The following is a 21,818-nucleotide window of genomic DNA, read 5'->3' as shown; positions in this document are numbered from 1 at the left end:
AAATCCTGCGACTGCCATGCCACCTGCCTCAAGGACCTTTCTTTTATCGGAAGGCCTATATAATCTTCCAGTTAAATGTTCCTATCAAGGCTAAGACAATCACTAAGTTGTAAATTTGTCAGAATTTTAAGCATGAAAGCAGAATAGAGGAAAAAAAACTGAAAAACTGCCATATGTGTAAAAACCAAAGTTACAAATCATACTATTTTACCTAAAGGATCATTAGTACCAACTCAAGAAATCCAAAATGACAGTAAGGGATATTAATTAATACAGTATGCACTTGTATGGAAAAAAAAACATTGTTATACTTGAAACTGCTCCTCAACTAGATTATATTTCATGTAACAAAGTGGCGTTCAGTGATATATAGCACTTGGCAATATCCAAGGATGTTCAAATAGTGTTTTATGATATTATAATAAGTTATACATTTTTTATTTGATTTTTTTACTATTGAACATGTTGGGAGTTCTAAATGTTTTTCCTTTATTTAACTTTTGTCTGCATTTCTCTTTTCTGGTTTCTTGGTAATTGAAACATAAATCACTTTAAAATTAAAATACATATATCAAAGCGATATGGGACTGCCAGAAGAAAAATGAATCCCTGGACTCTTTAGACAGAGAAATTCAGTGGTACACACAGATCTGGTATGACAGTGGTACATTAACTGAACACTTAATTTACCGATACCAAAAAATAGGAGTGACATGTAAATACAATCACATGTACAAATGGTTAATAGTTCAATAAAATAGCATATTATTTAAAAATATATATCATTTATTAAATGTTTAGATTTTTTTTTATCTTGGCATGTGTCAATCCATATTTAGAAAAGATCTAACCATGAGAGAATTATATGTTGTGTTTTGTGCAGCTTTCTTGTCAGCTCTGCTGTGTAGACTAGGTCGAGATCAGCAAAGGGTGTAGAATTAAGCTACAGCTTTATTGTACTGCTGGAGACCTAGGTAAGGCATGATGCACACAGTTACAGTGCCTTGCAAAAGTATTCACCCCCTTGACTTTTTTCGTATTTTGTTACATTGCAGCCTTAAGTTCAATGTTTTGTTAATCTGAATTTTATGTGATGGATCAGAACACAATAGTCTAAGTTGGTGAAGTGAAATGAGAAAAATATATAAATAAAACTATTGTTTAGAAATAGAAAACAGAAAATTGGCATGTGTTTATGTATTCACCCCCTTTGTTAGGAAGCCCCTAAAAAGCTCTGATGCAACCAATTTCCTTCAGAAGTCACATAATTAGTGAAATGATGTCCACCTGTGTGCAATCTAAGTGTCACATGATCTGTCATTACATATACACACCTTTTTTTTAAAGGCCCCAGAGGCTGAAAAACCTAAGCAAGAGGCATCACTAACCAAACACTGCCATGAAGACCAAGGAACTCTCCAAACAAGTAAGGGACAATGTTGTTGAGAAGTACAAGTCAGGGTTAGATTATAAAAAAATATCCATATCTTTGATGATCCCCAGGCGCACCATAAAATCTATCATAACCGAATGGAAAGAACATGACACAACAGCAAACCTGCCAAGCGACGGCCGCCCACCAAAACTCATGGACCGGGCAAGGAGGGCATTAATCAGAGAGGCAGCACAGAGACCGAAGATAACCCTGGAGGAGCTGCAGAGTTCCACAATAGAGACTGGAGTATCTGTACATAGGACGACAATAAGCTGTACGCTCCATAGAGTGGCCAGAAAATAGCCATTACTTTCAGCAAAAAACAAAAAGACATGTTGTGAGTTTGCGAAAAGGCATGTGTGAGACTCCCAAAATCTATGGAGGAAGGTGCTCTGGTCTAACTACAATTGAACTTTTCAGCCATCAAAGAAAACGTTATGTCTGGCGCAAACCCAACACATCACATCACCCAAAGAACAGCAGCCGGGACTGGGAAACTGGTCAGAGTTGAGGGAAAGATGGATGGTGCTAAATACAGGGATATTCTTGAGCAAAACCTGTCCCACTCTGAGCGTGATCTGAGGCTAGGACAGAGGTTCACCTTCCAGTAGGACAATGACCCCAAACACACTGTTAAAGCAACACTTGACTGGTTTAAGGGGAAACTGTAAATGTGTTAGAATGGCCTAGTCAAAGCCCATATCTCAATCCAATAGAAAATATGTGGTCAGACTTAAAGATTACTATTCACAAGCGCAAACCATCCAACTTGAAGGAGCTGGAGCAGTTTTGCAAGGAGGAATGGGCAAAAATCCCAGTGGTAAGATGTTGCAAGCTCATAGAGACTTATCCGAAGCAACTTGGAGCTGTGATTGCCGCAAAAGGTGGCTCTACAAAGCATTGACTTTAGGGGGGTGAATAGTTATGTACATTGACTTTTTCTGTTATTTTGTCCTATTTGTTGTTTGCTTCACAATAAAAAAAATAAAAAACATCTTCAAAGTTGTGGGCATGTTCTGTAATTTAAATGATGCAAATCCTCAAACAAACCATGTTAATTCCAGGTTGTGAGGCACCAAAATACGAAAAAAGTCAAGGGGGTGAATACTTTTGCAAGGCACTATATGTCTGCCGTTTACCTGTCACTCTCTGGTTTCCAAGGGGGGGGGGGGGGGGGGGGGGGGGGCGACTGTACATCTACTTCCTGGAGATTGTTATAGTCTATTGTAGACATTTCTCTATCCATTATTTTCCATTTAGTGCACCTATCATAAAACACACACACACTACTGCAGTAGTTAATGAAATAAAAAAAAATTGTTATAGTTAAAAAAATACAATTAAAAAACATAAAAACATCTACAGATTCTTATTTAAAGGGGCTGTGCCACTAATATAAATGTATCCCACCCAATAGATATTTCTCCCAATACAGTACCACCATTTATCAAAACTGCCTTAGTGTAAAGGGGCAGGCAGTGTTGGTCTCCTAATGCCCTGTTTTCCGTGTAAATCTCTGGCCTGTGCCGTCCTGTTCAGTATTTGCAGGAGCAGAGTGCGAAGGGCAATCGTCGGCTGCCTCACTGCACCTGCGCCGAATACTGAACGGCGCGAGATTTCCCCAGCACACAGGGCCGGCAGTTAGAGGTGAAGGCTGCCTGGCCCTGTCAATCTAGTGAAGCAAGGCGTGGGCAGAGGTGGGAGAACTGAGCCTCTAGAAGCAGGGGCAATGCCCCCCCCCCTCCCCGCACCTAGAGGCTAATTAGCATATCATAAAAGTTATATTTCTGGAGTAACAGCGGCATAGATAAAAGTAGGAATAGGCTAGTTAGGTTCAGCTGACATTAGCACATCACTAATGTCAGCTAGCTTAACCACTTCCCATCTGGGCCATTTGCCCCCTTCCTGACCAGGCCTAATTTTGCAAAACTGACATATCTCACTTTATGTGGTAATAACTTTGGAACCCCTTTATTTAGGCAAGTCATTCAGAGATTGTTTTCTCGTGACACATTATACTTCATGATAGTCATAAATTTGAGTCAAAATATTTCACCTTTATTTATGAAAAATGCACAATTTTCAAAATTTCAATTTCTCTGCTTTTAAAACAGAACTGATACCGCATAAAATATTTATTACTTAACATTCCCCATTATTCTACTTTATGTTGGCATCATTTTGGAAATGTCATTTTATTTTTTTAGGACGTTAGAAGGCTTAGAAGTAATTCTACAAATTTTTAAGAAAATTGCCAAAACCCACTTTTTAAGGACCAGTTCAGGTCTGAAGTCACTTTGTGGGGCTTACATAGTGGATACCCCCATAAATGACCCCATTGTAGAAACTACACCCCTCAAGGTATTCAGAACCGATTTTACAAACTTTGTTAACCCTTTAGGCGTTCCACAAGAATTAAAGGAAAATGGAGATCAAATTTTTTAATTTCGCTTTTTTGGCAGATTTTCCATTTTAATCAAATTTTTTCTTTAACACATCGATGGTTAACAGCCAAACAAAACTCAATATTTATTACCCAGATTCTGCGGTTTACAGAAACACCCCACATGTGGTCATAAACTGCTGTATGGCCACACGGCAGGGTGCAGAAGAAAAGGAACTCCACGTGGTTTTTAGATGCCATGTCCCATTTGAAGCCCCCTGATGGAAACTTCCAAGAAGTGACCCCATTTTGGAAACTAGGGGATAAGGTGCAAGTTTTATTAGTACTATTTTTTGGGTACATATGATTTTTTGATCATACATTATAACACTTTATGGGGCAAGGTGACCAAAAAATTGGTTGTTTTAGCACAATTTCTATTTATTTATTTTTACAGCGTTCACCTGAGGGGTTCAGTCAAGTGACATTTTTATAGAGCAGATTGTTACGGACGTGGCGATACCTAATATGTATACTTTTTCTCATTTATTAAAGTTTTACGCAATAATAGCATTTTTGAAACAAAAAAATTATGTTTTAATGTGTCCATGTTCTGAGAGCTATAGTTTTTTTTATTTTTTGAGAGATTTTCTTATGTAGGGGCTCATTTTTTGCGGGATGAGGTGACGGTTTTATTGGTACCATTTTGTGGGACATACGCATTTTTGATCACTTGGTGTTGCACCTTTTGTGATGTAAGGTGACAAAAATTGCTTGTTTTGACACCGTTTTTTTTTTTTTTACGGTGTTCATCTGAGGGGTTAGCTCATGTGATATTTTTATAGAGCTGTTTTTTTACGGACCCGGCAATACCTAATATGTATACTTTTTTCTATTTGTTTAACTTTAACACAATAATAGCATTTTTTAAACCAAAAAAATGATGTTTTAGTGTCTCCATGTTCTAAGAGCTATAGTTTTTTTTTATTTTTTGAGAGATTTTCTTATGTAGGGGCTCATTTTTTGCGGGATGAGGTGACCGTTTAAGTGGTACCATTTTGTGGGACATACGCATTTTTGATCACTTGGTGTTGCACCTTTTGTGATGTAAGGTGACAAAAATTGCTTGTTTTGACACAGTTTTTTTTTTTTTTTACGCTGTTCACCCGAGGGGTTAGGTCATGTGAAATTTTTATAGAGCTGTTTTTTACAGACGCGGCAATACCAAATATGTCTATTTTATTTTATTATTTCTATTTTTAAAAAAAAAAATGTATTCCTTACTTGGGGACTTTTTATTTTATTTTTTCAACCCTTTATTTATTTTTTTATTTTACACTTTTCGTCCACCATAAGGTCATACAAGACCTCTGGGGGACATTTACTTCACTTTTTCTTTTTTTTTTTCACTGTTGATTTCTCCTGTAACTGGGGCTTACATAGTAGCCCCAGTTACAGGAAAAATACACCCCCCAGAGAGGCTGTACAGCGCAATGGGGTCTGTGAAAGACCTCACACAGCTCCTGCACGCTCCGGTCCCGGCGGTCACATGACCGCCGGGCCGGAACAGGAAGCGCATAGCGCTTCCTGCTCTGCATACACAGCGCTCAGCGAGCGATCCAGAAGGCAGGGACACCTGGGCACTGTCCCTGCCTTCTCTAAGGCTGGGTTCACACTTGAGCGTTGCGCAAACGCGCGTTTTACGCGCGTTTTTGACGCGCATTTTTATGCGCGTTTTTGTAATAGTAAACGCGCGTTTGACGCGCGTTTGTGTGATTCACTACAGTGTCCTATGGCCACAAACGCCCCAAAAGTCGCTCATGTACTTTTTGGAGCGTCGGGCGTTTTACAGCGCGATCGTACGCGCTGTAAAACGCCCAAGTGTGAACCATTCCCATAGGGAATCATTGGTTTCTCCTTGTTGAGCGTTTTACAGCGCGTAGGAACGCGCTGTAAAACGCTCAGGTGTGAACCCAGCCTAAGGGTTGCCCTGCTGTCACTGACAGCGGGCAACCCGATCAGAAGCTGCACGATTAGCGTGCAGCTGCAGTTTCTGAACGGACGTTCAGAAACGTCCATTCAGAAATAGAGATCCACCCATAGGACGTTTATATCCTATGGGCGGACGGAAAGTGGTTAATAGGGTTAATTCTGGTGACAGAAACCCTTTAAAGGGAATCTGTCACCCGATTTTGAACTGCAGGTAAGTAGTACAGATCACTTTTTATTTTCCTACTGCTCCCAGTTCTCCCTCTGTCAGCCCTCAAAGCTGCACTGTAATACTCAGCCCAGACTGCAAACAATGTATTTCATAATGCATAATGTGTGCAGCTCTGAGGACTTACAGCAGGTGATCAGGACGCCATATCTGCAGTACTACCCATGTATTAATGTAGATAATGGTCCAAAATCAGGGTGACAGATTCCATTTAAACTAAAATGAAATAAATGAAACTTTCCCTTTAAATCTAAACAGAATTTTATTGTAAAGTTCAAACCCTTCGAGGTGTATTCTGAAATGTATTGTAAAATGTTACTGGAACTGGAAAACATGGTGGAAAATTAGGAAAGGGTTGAGGTGCATTGCTCGATAATACATCACCCTGTAAACCCCAGCCGGGAGCACAAAGATTGTTATGGTATAATCCAAGATGAAATCAATGGTATTAGTCTTTTTTTCACCCAACACCTGGAGGAACTAAAATGTGCCACTGCTCAGATGTTATATACTTCAAAGTCAAGGAACCAAAACATCAAAGAGAAAGTGTCAAACCAGCATTACGAACAGATTATCCCGTCTTCAGAATAAAAAGGCCTGGAAATCATATCTCAATACAACCATATGTACATTGCCTGCATGAAAGTAGTTGGGAGCAACAATTATCTTCGTTAGTGCAATGTCTGTGTATACAGCAAACACAAATCCTAATAACATGATATTGAGCATTTCTTATAGTGAAAAAATACTTAAAAGTGTACCTGTTATTTCAGTAAATTTTTAATGTTGTGTCGGGACAGGGAATTATTCTGTCACCAACTGGTTGCATAGACACAGTTTTTCTTTTGTTGATCCGAGGCTCCGTTCTCAAGATATGATACAAATCTTACATTAAAGATGTAAAATTCTAAGATGCTAAATAATGTCTTGCTATTACTGTCTATTCTCCTGTTCAGAGAATATGGTATATTAGTATCATTTTATGAGCGGTGTGGGCAGCTGCTCAGGCTCCAAAATGCCCATATGATAATCTATTACTGGTCACTGCAATATCTGCCTCTTTGTCTACGGCATACAGAAAGTGTCCTGGTATTGTAGTCTCAATGGCACTGGTTCACGACCAGACAGGATCTGGCTTATGTTTAACGAATTGCAAGAAAATTTGGACTAAAACCTTCAGAATCACAGGTGCATATCCATGAAGCAAACATAATTACAAAAAACAAAATGGCTGCACACCGTTATATATACAAACAATAGAGCTAAGAAATGGGGGTACAATACCGACTATAAATGAGTAATGGATAATGCGCTAAGAGCTTCCATTACTCATTTATAGAATGACCCCCATTTCTTAGCTCTATTGTTTGTATATATAATGGTGTGCAGCCATTTTGTTTTTTGTAATTATGGTTAATGAAGCCATAACGTCCCAACACTCCTCATGGCGTAGCATCACAGGGAGCATGTCTGGCTCACTTATTATGCAGAGTGCAGCCGTGCATAGTGGAGCTATGGGTCATCCATAATGAAGGTAGTCTTGGAAACACGGAAGGTGTGGAGGTAGCAGTTCATCTACCAGTGCTGTGCATGTCAACTGCAGTGCCTGGCCGCCATGATGAATAGAGCTGGAGTGCTACCTCGACTTAAAGGTGTTGTTTCATCTCAGACATTAGGGGTGTATCGCTAGGATATGCCTCCAATGTCTGATAGGTGTGGGCCCCATCTATCTTTAGAATAGAGCCCGTAAAGTGAAGAAAAAACATGCGTGGCCATCCTCCATTCATTCCAATGGGAGAGCCAAAAATAGCTGAGCGGTGTGCTCCGCAAATTTTGGCAGTCCCGCTGAAAAGAATGGGAAGCGCACTGAACATGTGCGGCCGCCGGTCCATTCACTTCTATGGGGCTGACGGAAAAAGTCGAGCCAGCTTGCACTCCTATAGGATTGAATGGAGGGCGGCTGCGCATGAGCAGTGCGCCCTTCTTTACATTACAGGCTCCATTCTAAAGATAGGTGCAGCTCCCAGAGGTGGGGCCCACACCTATCAGACATTAGGGGCATATCCTAGCGATACACCTTCAATGTCTGAGATAAAGCAACACCTTTAAGTCGAGGTAGCACTCCAGCTCTATTCATCATGGCGGCCAGGCACTGCACATGCACAGCACTGGTAGATAAGCTGCTAGCGATATGCCCTCAATATCTGAGGTGAAACAACCCCTTTAAATGTGGTGAGGCCTTGGTGTTTGCTGTGTTCCTGCCGCTGGAGGTGTGTGGATACGGTTATAAGGGAAACTAATAGCATTCTTAATACAGAATGCTAAGTAAACTGTAGATTGAGGTGTTAAAAAAAAAAAAAGATTTATATCTTCATTCAGCAGGACCTGCGATGACGTCACCGCGCTCACCACATGGTAAGCGATTACGTCACCAAAGGTCCTTTTGCAGGTCCTGAAAGAAGAAGCAAGAAGAGGATGCCGGCTGCGTGATCAATTGGAACAGGTAAGTTAATTTATTTATTTTTTTAACACCTCAATCTACAGTTTACTTAGCATTCTGTATTAAGAATGCTATTATTTTCCCTTATAACCATGTTATAAGGGAAAATAATACAGGGAATACACTTTAATGGCATCTGGGGTTGCTTTCATCCTGATCGTCTCCTAGCAACCATGCGTGAAAATCGCACTGCATCCGCACTTGCTTGCGGATGCTTGAGATTTTCACGCATCCCTATTCATTTCTATGGGGTTTGCATTGCAGGAATAACGCAGAATATAGAACCTGCTGCAATTTCTTACGCAACGCACAAGTTATGCGTGAAACTCTGGATTTAGTGCGGGTGCAATGCGATCACTTCACGCATTGCACCCGTGCAGCATTCTCGCCCCTTGTGAAAAGGGGCCTAAAGGGGCAAAATGCAGGGATCCCAGTGGCATTTTGGAGGCCTGGGGTTATGTTCAGCTCATCCCCCTAATTCATGTAGCCCCAAACTGTCCATTTCTAAAAATAAGATAAAAAAATAAATAACTCAGAGTGCATCTGGGAAGTGCATTTACTATCAATTTCAAATAAAATGACAGTTCCCATATAACCATAAGATACAGATAAATTTACATGTAACTTCTTTATTTAGTTCATATTAATTAACTTGAGCCCTTGACATAAGGGAGACATAAAAGTGGACGTGGATTCCACCCAGGGTGTTCCTTTGTCTCCTGATTGCTTATCCATTTATTTCCTGAAATGCTATAGGTGTGAATGTGGGTCTGAAGATGCCACACATCTGAAGAGGACAAATCTACAGTGAAAGGAAAACCTGGTGGAGATACAGTCAGTTTTTTTAGGCTCATCGAGAAGAGGACTTTAAGCCCGTTCAGGAGATTTGATAAACGCACATAACACATTTGAAGACATTTTGGTCTGAGTCCCATCAATTTTATTTTTCTTCAGAAGGTTCTCAATCACAAGAGACTATTGGGACTTATTTTGAATACCATTTTTTAATGTCTATTTTACTGTTTCTAAAAGAATTCATCTACACATGTACACAGGGCCAAACAGCGCATTTGCACTGGACCCCCTGGCAGCTCGGCCCATTGAAAGCAGCACCACATTCAACTTGGATACGGTTGAGAACTATGGCGAAAACAGTCTGTCTAATGTTTTTTTTAGCTGCTTAGTGCTTAGTGCTGTCTTAAGGCTGGTAGTTCAGTGCAGTGTCTGATGCACTCATTATCTATAGAGCAGTATCTATGTCACAGAAATAGGTTGCTCTAACCAGCTATTTTACTTCCGAGCAGTAGACCAGGGCCTGGATTACGGTGGGTAGCACAAAAATATACCAATATCACTGGTGCATTGTGCCACCACCGGTACCACTTATTTTTTTAGTGCTCACAGTAACAGATATCTGCCAGTCCATATGCCTGCTACAACCTTGTTTTTTAGCATCTAAAGTGGGTTGTGGTGGTCCAGAGTTAAGTCAAAGAGGCAGGCTGGTCTGCCGAGCTGGACATCCTGCTAAGTGCTCACTCACTGCTCTGCCTGCACTGGAAGTTCCTAAGACTGCCACCTCCTGCTCTGCTCTCCAAAGCTGTCAATGGATCCTCAAAGCTAATACACAGTTAAAGATGACTTCACTCATGAAACTTTTGCACTTAAACAACCCTACATATACATAACGATTTTTAAGAATTCAGTGCTATTGATTTCATAGGTATATTGCAAATATCACTGTTCAAAAGGTGTCTTCATTTGCACTGGTATATCATAACATGAATGGCATATATTTACTAACACTATATGTTGTTAATGTTCTATTCATAATATATACAGGAATAATATCAGCCATAATGCTAGTCTGTAATATTAGGAGAACACTACCATTTTAACCATAGCCAACTTTGAAGTTTGCAGAATGTATAGTACTGTAAAACGTAATTATATACGAAAAAGAGAAGGAAATGCTTTTGTTCAAAGTGAAGCTCCACATTAAAGGGGTTGTCCAGGTTCAGAGCTGAACCTGGACAGCCCTCCATTTTCACCCAGGCAGCCCCCCTGACATGAGCATCGGAGCAGTTCATGCTCCGATGCTCTCCTTTGCCCTGCGCTAAATCGCACATCTGAAATAGAGAGTCTAAAGGTTTTTCAGACCCAGCTACACACATTTACTTTATATTGGCCATTATAGTTGTTGAATATATATAATTGTTATATTGGCTCACCAGAGTACTAGAGGTTCCTCAGGTGGTTCCAGGCTCTAATACCGAAATGGGGCCCAAAAGTTCCAGGACAAAAAAATCCATTTGGCTGCCTTTGGAACCAATCAATTGCCCCTAGGGGCTATTTCTTTATTGATAGGTAGGCCCTGAAAATAATTTTCTCTGGTGGGCCCACAGAACTCCAGTACAACACGGTTCACACTGGCCACACATTTTCAATGAAACCCAGATATAAAGATCTTTCTAGGAACGTTTTTAAAAAAAAAAGATTTTTAAAACTTTAGGCTAAAATATTCACAGCTGTTCTCACTACTCATATGGTACCTGTCCCTCTTTTTTGCTTCCCAAATGTTCAGGAGTTATGATAGCAATATTCTTGTTTGCCAACTTTGCACAAAATAAAAACTAAAATAAGCACAGTTAGTTTCCAGATATGTAAATAACCTAATAGTCTTAAACTGTGGGAATGTAAATGTATCTAAGATCAATCCTTAGAACTGTTACAGCTTTAATGTAATATGTCTAAGAGAGTGCCACCAGGGCATGAAGCACAGAACAATTGATGAAAAAGATAAAATCGCAATATAAGAAATATAAATATTTTATTAACCCTGTACTATTACTTCTTGCCCCAAAGACTTTATCATAAAGAAAGGAGAAGAAGAAAACGTTTGCATTATTTAGAAGTCACTGAATGTGAACTTCGCCTAATAGGAAAAATATCAGCATCACAAGACGATTAATGCAGCCAGACTTCTTTGTATATGTGAAACCCCAGCAACATACAATTCAAACTTCTATTCCCTGTACGATCTCCATAAATGTAATATAACAAGCTTAAAGGGAACCTGTCACCCAAAAATCGCCTATTAAGCTGTTTACAGTACCTTATAGTGCTGTATAGTCGTTTCCTGATGCACTTTTTGTTAGTTTTGCAGCATGTATGCTCAGTCAGAAATCGATGTTATATTCAGCTGCTGCCCCGTGCTTCAAGTCAGGCTTGAAGTCACGGGGGCAGCGGCCTCGGCGTCTTACATGGCCCTCTCCCCGCCCCCTGCCTCTGTGACTGACAGCCGAAATCCGATTCCGGGACCGCGCTCAACGGCCGCATGCGCAGATGCCGGGCGCGGGCGCGTTTGATACAGGATGTCGGGCGCATGCGCAGTGCGGCGAAAGTAAGACGGCGCGTAGTACGCGCGGCAGCCGGGACCGCGCTCCTGCCGCCCTTTACTGCGCATGCGGCCGTTGAGCGCGGTCCCGGAATCGGATTTCGGCTGTCAGTCACAGAGGCAGGGGGCGGGGAGAGGGCCATGTAAGACGCCGAGGCCGCTGCCCCCGTGACTTCAAGCCTGACTTGAAGCACGGGGCAGCAGCTGAATATAACATCGATTTCTGACTGAGCATACATGCTGCAAAACTAACAAAAAGTGCATCAGGAAACGACTATACAGCACTATAAGGTACTGTAAACAGCTTAATAGGCGATTTTTGGGTGACAGGTTCCCTTTAAACCCTCTGAGATTAACAAGCAAGATTGCATAAAAAAATGGGGTGATGGTCCTCTACAAAGATGGCAAGATCCGTAGACTACAAAGTATATCATGTAACTGAATTCTGTCATGGGAAATCTGGTTTAGGTAACAGGTGGTCTTTTAGAAAGTTTTCACTGTATGTTTTTTTTTTTTTTTAAACAAAGCAAGATACACGTATAATACATATCATCCCAAACCCACTTGGGGACCACAAAGGCTTGTCTCTCCCCTATTATACAGAATACTAAGTATGGTATTCTTTCTAATGAATATGTGGAACACTATATAAAAGAAAAAATTAAATAAATCAGTGAGCAGGCCATAAGTCCCGGAGTGGCATACATCGTGCGCACGGGCGCACACAGCATCATAAGTTACTATGATGCTGTGCGCATCTGGCCGCCCGTGGGACTAGTGTCCTGCACTTATATGATATTATGAGTGCGGGACAATAGCCCTGCAGGCGGCCTGATGCACATGATGTATGCTGCTCCGGGACAATAGAGATGTCGCAAACATAAAATTTTCTGTTTGCGAACGCGAATTTTCACAAATGTTCACGAACGGGCGAACCGCCATAGACTCTTTCTGGCCATGATAGCGATGGAAAAGTTGTTTCAAGGGGACTAACACCTGGACTGTGGCATGCCGGAGGAGGATCCATGGCAAAACTCCCATGGCAAATTACGTAGTTGACGCAGAGTCGGGTTTTAATCCTTAAAGGGCATAAATCACCTAACATTCCAAATTGTTTGGAATTACCTGCTTTAAAACATCCAGTGTGTGTATACGATCAGGTATGATGTTGTATCGATCAGGTAGTGTAAGGGTTACGCCTGCTTCACAGTGACAGACCAAACTATGACAGACCAAATTCCCCATTTAACGCACCGCAAACAACCGCAAACAGTCCATTTGCACAACCGCAAACTCCCCATTTGCACAAGGTTGGATACCAAGCTAGCCATGTCCCGTTCCTTGTCCTCACTGAAGTCATTGAAGGTCTCTTCCTCCACCCAGCCACGTACAACACCAAGAGTCCCCGAAAGGTGACAACAAGCCCCCTGGGACGCCTGCTGTGGTTGGTCTTCCACCTCCTCAAAGCCACCTTCCTCCTCTGACTCCTCTTCTTCAGACTCCTCTCTCTGCGTTGAAGCAGGTCCAGCAATCGACGACGACAAGGCTGCTTCTGGTGGTGATGGTGACCACAACTCTTCCTCTTCATGCTCATCTACGGCCTGATTCAGCACTCTTGGCAGGGCACGCTCCAGAAAAAATGCATATGGGATGAGGTCGATGATGTTGCCTTGGGTTTAACTGACCAGGTTTGTCACCTCCGCAAAAGGACGCATGAGCGTTCAGTAACGCGGACAAAAAATACCCAGTCCCGCAGAGGCTGTCCTCTTTTTTTTTAATTAAAAAAATCTGTTCTTACCAGTTTAATCTCTGTTTTGTCCCCTATCAGGGGCCGGTGTATGGAATAGATTTTAGGAACCGGGAGATGGAAAAAGATGCTTGGTAGGTCCTCTTACCTCCAATTTGGGGCACTGCGTGTACGTCTGGCAATGTACTGTGCCACCATATATGAGTGGTGTGTTTAAGTAGTACTATTCCTATCAGTTTAATCCCTGTTACATCCCTTATCAGGGGACGTGTATGGAATAGATTTTAGGAACCGGGAGATGGAAAAAGATGCTTGGTCGGTTCTCTTACTTCCAATCTGGGGCACTGCGCGTGCGCCGTGTAATGTACTGTGCAATCCCAATATGAGTGGTATGTTAAGTAGTACTATTCCTATCAGTTTAATCCCTGTTACGTCCCCTATCAGGGGACGTGTATGGAATAGATTTTAGGAACCGGGAGATGGAAAAAGATGCTTGGTCGGTCCTCCTACTTCCAATTTGGGGCACTGTGCGTGCGCCATGCAACGTACTGTGCCACCAGATATGAGTGGTGTGTTAAGTAGTACTGTTCCTATCAGTTTAATCCCTGTTACGTCCCCTATCAGGGCAGGGGCCGGTCTATGGAGTAGATTTTAGGAACCGGGAGATGGAAAAAGATGCTTGATCGGTCCTCCTACTTCCAATTTGGGGCACTGCACGTGCGCCGTGCAATGTACTGTGCCACCAGATATGAGTGTTGTGTTAAGTAGTACTATTCCTATCAGTTTAATCCCTGTTACGTCCCCTATTATTATTATTATTATTATTATAAGGTGTGTTAAGTAGTACTATTCCTATCAGTTTAATCCCTGTTACGTCCCCCGATCAGGGCCGGTATATGGAATAGATTTTAGGAACCGGGAGATGGAAAAAGATGCTTGGTTGGTCCTGCTACTTCCAATTTGGGGCACTGCGCATACGCCTTGCAATGTACTGTGCCACCAGATATGAGTGGTGTGTTAAGCAGTACTATTCCTATCAGTTTAATCCCTGTTACATCCCCTATCAGGGGCCGGTCTATGGAACAGATTTTAGGAACTGGGAGATGGAAAAATATGCTTGGTCGGTCCTCCTACTTCCAATTTGGGGCACTGCGCGTGCGCCGTGCAATGTAATGTGCCACCAGATATGAGTGGTGTGTTAAGTAGTACTATTCCTATCAGTTTAATCCCTGTTATGTCCCCTATCAGGGGCCGGTCTATGGAATAGATTTTAGACAACCGCAAAGAGTTGTCAATAGTTGACACATTCATGACAAAAATTTTATTCCTCTACGCGTCAATCTTGGTGTAGTGATGACTGTGCTCGTGCGCACATTTGGGAGATTGCAGGCAATGGGGTTTTTTAAAAGCCTATGGTCGTGCTGAGGTAGTTCAGTGACAGTTAAGTGACCCAGAAAACAATGATTCTGCAGTGTGGGCCTATTGTTGGCCTAGTAGGCTTTAATGATCACCTTAGATGAACACAAAGAAAATGTATGTTTTTCTATGCAAAATTATCCAGCCGATCGCTTTTGATCTGTTCACAATGAAGCAACGACCTTATCTCATCTGGGGTGTGCCAGCATTGCCATTGCCAACACACTCATAGAGGTGGTCGCTTCATTGTGATACGCAAGCCCCTTCATCACAACAAGGTAACGATCACGAAGGGGAATTGACACATGTAAGTGCCTTATTTTTTTGTTTAGTTTTTGCAGCCACAGTGCAGCAGCAGCGGCCAGAAAAATTCATGTTTTGCAGGCAGAAAGTGCACTAAAACATTGCGGCTTGAACACGAGTTGGTGGCGGATAAGTCACGCAATTCATCCGGCATGCAGAGATAAAATACAGCAGCGTGTGGACCATTTTTAGCCCAAGGCAGCTCATCTCATCAGGCCTTTTTTAGTTGAATGTATCGCCCACTGTCAGTCCCTTCGGGATCCATGGCTCATTCATCTTAATAAAGGTGAGGCAATCTAGACTTTTTTGACCTAGGTGACTTCTCTTCTCAGTGACAATACCTCTTGCTGCACTGAAGGTCCTTTCTGACAGGACACTTGAAGCGGGACAGGCCAGAAGTTCTATCGCAAATTGTGATAGCTCAGGCCACAGGTCAAGCCTGCACACCCAGTAGTCAAGGGGTTCATCGCTCCTCAGAGTGTCAATATCTGCAATTAAGGCGAGGTAGCCTGCTACCTGTCGGTCAAGTCGTTCTCTGAGGGTGGACCCCGAAGGGCTGTGGCGATGCGTAGGACTTAAAAAGCTGCGCATGTCCTCCATCAACAACACGTTTGTAAAGCGTCCTTGCCTTGCCGGCGTGGTCATGGTAGGAGGAGGATTACTTTCACCTCTTCCCCTGTTAGATACCCGTTGTGCTGCGACATCACCCTTATACACTGTGTAAAGCATACTTTTTAATTTTGGAACTTCTGCATCCTTTCTGACTTCTGGTAATTCGGTAACATTTCAGGCACTTTCTGCTTATACCGGGGGTCTAGTAGCCTGGCCACCCAGTACAGGTCGTTCTCCTTCAGCCTTTTTATACGAGGGTCCCTCAACAGGCAACACAGCATGAAAGACCCCATTTGCACAAGGTTGGATGCCGAGCTACTCATGTCCCGTTCCTCGTCCTCACTGAAGGTATGTTCTGCCACGTACAACACCACGGGTACCAGATAGGTGACAATGAGCACTCTGGGATGCCTGCTGTGGTTGGTCTTCCTCCTCCTCCTCCTCAAAGCCACATTCCTCCTCTGACTCCTCTTCCTCAGACTCCTCTTCCAGCGTTGCCGCAGGTCCAGCAAGCGATGCTGATAAGGCTGTTTCTGGTGGTGATGGTGACCACAACTCTTCCTCTTCACGCTCATCTACGGCCTGATCCAGCACTCTTCGCAGGGCACACTCCAGGAAGAAAACAAATGGGATGATGTTGCTGATGGTGCCTTCAGTGCAACTGACTAGGTTTGTCACCTCCTCAAAAGGACGCATGAGCCTACAGGCATTGCGCATGAGCGTCCAGTAATGTGGCAAAAAAATTCCCAGCTCCGCAGAGGCTGTCCTAGCACCCCGGTCATACAAATACTCGTTGACCGCTTTTTCTTGTTGGAGCAGGTGGTCGAACATTAGGAGTGTTGAATTCCAACGTGTCGGGCTGTCGCAAATCAAGCGCCTCACTGGCATGTTGTTTTGCCGCTGGATATCTGAAAAGTGCGCCATGGCCGTGTAGGAATGCCTGAAATGGCCACACACCTTCCTGGCCTGCTTGAGGACATCCTGTAAGCCTGGGTACTTATGCACAAAGCGTTGTACAATCAGATTCAACACATGTGCCATGCACGGCATATGTGTCAACTTGCCCAAATTCAATGCCGCCAACAAATTGCTTCTGTTGTCACACACCACTTTGCCGATTTCCAGTTGGTGCGGAGTCAGCCACTGATCCACCTGTGCGTTCAGGGCAGACAGGAGTGCTGGTCCGGTGTGACTCTCTGCTTTCAGGCAAGTCAACCCCAAGACGGCGCGACACTGTCGTATCCGGGATGTGGAATAGCCCCTGGGGAGCTCGGGGGTGCCGTTGATGTGGAGCAAGACGCAGTAGCAGAAGAGGACTCAGCCGAGGAGGTTATCGAAGAAGATGGAGTAGGAGGAGTAGAGGAGGTGGCAGGTGTCACCAACTCCTCTGCAGAGCCATGCATTCCATGCTTAGCAGCCGTCAGCAGGTTTACCCAATGTGCAGTATAGGTGATATACCTGCGCTGACCGTGCTTTGCAGACCAGGTATCAGTGGTCAGATGGACCCATGCCCCAACACTGTGTGCCAGACATGCCATGACTTCCTTTTGCACAATCGAGTACAGGTTGGGGATTGCCTTTTGTGCAAAGAAATTTCGGCCGAGTACCGTCCACTGTGGTGTCCTAATAGCTACAATTTTTTTTAAGTCCTCAGACTCCACCAGCTTGTATGGTAAAAGCTGGCAGGCTAAGCGTTCCGACAAGCCAGCTGTCAGACGCCGGGCAAGGGGGTGACTTTGTGACATTGGCTTCTTACAAACATGTCCTTGACAGACACCTGACTGTGGGCAGATGAGCAGGAACTGCTCAAGGCGAGAGACGGAGTGGCGGATGGTTGAGAGGGGGCAAGGAGGACAGCAGTGGTTGACGTGGCTGAAGATGCTGGACCAGGAGGAGGATGGCGGCTTTGAGTTTGTGTGCTGCTTGTACTCATGTGTTGATCTCATAGGCGTTTGTGATGTGCGATCATGTGCCTTCGCAAAGCAGTTGTACTTAGGTGGGTGTTGGACTTCCCACGACTCAGTTTCTTTTGGCACAGGTTGCAAATGGCATCGCTGTTGTCAGAGGCAGACACACAAAAAAAATGCCACACTGCTGAGCTCTGCTATGACGGCATTCTGGTGGTGGCAACAGCATGCGTTGATTGGCGTGCTGTCTGGCTGACCCCGGATGCCCATACATGCTGTCTGACTGTGCCACTAGCTCCTTGCGACGACCTCCCCCTGCTTACAACTCGTCTCCTCCTCCTCTCTGTCTCCCCAAGCTGAGCTGGAGGAGGATGGTGCGTCAAGGTTCCGAGCGGAAGCTGTAGAAGATTGGGTGTCATGTGTTAGCCAGTCAACTATGTCCTCAGAACTTTTCGAGTGGCCTCTGAACACTGGGCATTATTCTAGGGCCAAAGGGAATCACAGCACCACGACCACGACGGCCTCTGCGGGGTGGCCTGCCTCTGCCTGTCATTTTTTTTTGATTAGTTTAGTTGTACTATGCGTGCAAGCTACTGTGACTCCACATATGAGTGGCACTGTGCACTGGAAGAAGTTGGCAGAGTAGACGCTGTAGGCCTGACACATGCTTGCAGACAACTAACTGCTATTCAATCTATTACAGTCAAAATTGTTGTTTAAAAAAAAAAATGTAATATACTGTGACACCAGATAGGAGTTGCACTGGTGACACTATGCACTTGCAGGGCCTGAAACACACACACGTGCAGGCAACTGGCTGCTATTATTTTACAGTCAATTTTTTTTATTTTTTTATGTTATCTACTGTACTGTGACACCAGATATGAGTTGCACTGGTGTGACACTATGCACTTGCAGGGCCTGAAACACACACACGTGCAGGCAACTGACTGCTATTATTTTACAGTCAAAATTGTAGCTTTCTTTTAATGTTATCTACTGTGACACAAGATATGAGTTGCGCTGGTGACACTATGCACTTGCAGGGCCTGAAACACACACGCATGCAGGCAACTGACTGCTGCTATTTTACAGTCAAAATTGTATATATTTTTTTTATGTAATCTACTGTGATGACACCAGATATGAGTTGCACTGGTGTGAGACTGTGCACTTGCAGGGCCTGAAATACACACACGTGCAGGCAACTGACTGCTATTATTTTACAGTCAAAATTGTAGTTTTTTTTTAAATGTTATCTACCTTGACACCAGATATGAGGTGCACTGGTGACACTATGCACTTGCAGGGCTTGAAACACACACGCATGCAGGCAACTGACTGCTATTATTTTACAGTCAAAATTGTAGTTTTTTTTTAGGTTATCTACTGTGACACAAGATATGAGTTGCGCTGGTGACACTATGCACTTGCAGGGCCTGAAACATACACGCGTGCAGGCAACTGACTGCTATTATTTTACAGTCAAAATTGTAGTTTTTTTTTAATGTTATCTACTGTGACACAAGATATGAGTTGCGCTGGTGACACTATGCACTTGCAGGGCCTGAAACACACACGCATGCAGGCAACTGACTGCTATTATTTTACAGTCAAAATTGTATTTTTTTTTTAAAATGTTATCTATTGTGACACCAGATATGAGTTGTGCTGGTGACACTATGCACTTGCAGGGCCTGAAACATACATGCGTGCAGGCAACTGACTACTATTATAGTACAGTGAAAAAAGTTTTTATTTTTTTTAAATGCAAGCTACTGTGACACCAGTTATGAGTGGTGGCACTAAGCAAGTGTGCACAGTATACGCTGTGAGCCTGACACACGCGCTGGCAGGCAACTGCAATCAGATTACACAGGAAAAAAAAAAAAAAAGCAGACTGAAGTTCTAGCCCTAAAAAGGGCTTTTTGGGGTGCTGTCCTTACAGCAGAGATCAGATGAGTCCTTCAGGACTGCAGTGGACACTGAATACACTGGCCTAGCTATCGATTTCCCTATTAAATCAGCAGCAGCTACACTGTCCCTCCTCTCACTAAGAATGCAGCTTCCGAATGAATCTAAAATGGATGCTGTCCAGGAGGTGGGAGGGTCTGCGGGGAGGGCTTGAGGCTGATTGGCTGGAATGTGTTTGCTGACTGTGAGGTACAGGGTCAAAGTTTACACAATGATGACGAATAGGGGGCGGACCGAACATCGCATATGTTCGCACGCGGCGGCGAACGCGAACAAGCTATGTTCGCAGGGAACTATTCGCCGGCGAATAGTTCGGGACATCTCTATGGGACATATGGCCCACCCACAGACCGTATGTCTCGGAGGGCATGCGGCCGTGTGCATGAGCCCTAACAGTCATATTAAAACATGCAAACAAAAATGCATTATATTCTCAAACTAACATACACCTAATTTATCCAACTGTCAAACTGTCCCAGAAATGTATTATGTACGAAAAATTTCACCATTTGCCTGGTCACAGATGATCCATTAAAATGTTCTAATACGTATTACAGAGTTTATACATTTCCGTTCAGCCTAGAGATGACTCCAGAAAACGGGTTTGCTTAGCACAACAAATGGAAAATACATGTGTCTCTAGGTAGGACTTGAAGAGTGTGTTTTATATAAGGCGCTGGCTTGTGGAACTTCATCCCCTGCAGTGCCAACTGCCTGTCACCGAGTTTGCTCCTGCTTTTATAAAAATATATGACCGGGTCTTCACACTTCTTAAATTTGCACAACCTAAAAATGAACTGAAGCACCGACTGTAATACCTCTGTTTGTAAATGCTGCATATATGAACTTCATGTTTTGCAAAAATATACAGTGGTCCTTTAAGTTACAATATTAATTGGTTCCAGGACGACCATCATATGTTGAAGCCATTGTAACATGAGTGCATAACTCTATGGAAAACTAAGTAATTGATTCCAAAGCCCCAAAATGTCATCCCAAAATAATGGAAAATGAAAATTTAAAGAGGTTATCCTGGAAAAGATAATGATAACTTATCCTCAGGATAGGTGATAATTATCACATTAGCAGGGATCGAAGTCCCGGCATCCCCGCCAATCAGCTGTTTCAGGGAACCGCTGCACTCAGCGGAGCTCTGGTGGGCGAGCCAGGCTTCCGGCAGCTTTCCAAGGATAGCACCTTTTATTGTATAGTGGCAGTGCTTGTATTGCAGTTCAGCCCCAATGACTTGCATGGGGATCAGTTCAGCCCCAATGACTTGCCCGGGGATCTCACTGCACTTACTATTATCCCCGGGCGCCGCTCCGTTCTCCCGTTATGCCCTCCGGTATGTTCACTCTCTAAGTTATAGTAGGCGGTGTCTGCACTTGTCCTGTGGGCGTCTCCTCCTCCTAGGCTGCAGCGCTGGCCAATCGCAGTGCACAGCTCACAGCCTGGCATAAAAAAAACTCCCAGGCTGTGAGCTGTGCGCTGCGATTGGCCAGCGCTGCAGCCTAGGAGGAGGAGACGCCCAGCAGAACAAGGGCAGACACCGCCTACTATAACTTAGAGAGTGAACATACAGGAGGGCATAACGGGAGAACGGAGCGGCGCCCAGGGATAATAGTAAGTGCAGTGAGATCCCCGGGCGCCGCTCTCCATGGCAGCATACTTCGTTCACAATGTTTTTCAAGGTGAAAGGTCCTCTTTAACTCCATAACTCTATAGAACACTAGTAAATAATTCCGAAGCACCCAAAATGTACCATGCAGACTTTATCAGACATGCCTCGATAAGCTGTTAGTATGATAAAGGATTGCGACAGGACAGTTTAACTTCAGAAATTTCTATCCAGTAGATTGATTATCCACTGAATTATAGTGTTGATCGCAAATTTTTATCGCAAATATCGTCACTTCAAGAATTTGCGAA

General features: G+C 43.4%; 1 protein-coding gene across 3 annotated transcripts in view; it reads right to left on the bottom strand.

The window, feature by feature from the left end:
• CSGALNACT1 (chondroitin sulfate N-acetylgalactosaminyltransferase 1) overlaps positions 1-21,818 on the bottom strand; it is a 332,098-nt gene that overhangs the window by 34,517 nt on the left and 275,763 nt on the right. The gene's annotated exons all lie outside the window — the stretch shown is intronic.

The sequence above is a fragment of the Bufo gargarizans genome, chromosome 1 (genome assembly GCF_014858855.1).
Source record: "Bufo gargarizans isolate SCDJY-AF-19 chromosome 1, ASM1485885v1, whole genome shotgun sequence".
Taxonomy (NCBI): domain Eukaryota; kingdom Metazoa; phylum Chordata; class Amphibia; order Anura; family Bufonidae; genus Bufo; species Bufo gargarizans.
The sequence above is the reverse complement of the archived record's forward strand: the minus strand, read 5'-3'. Positions and strand labels throughout refer to the sequence as shown.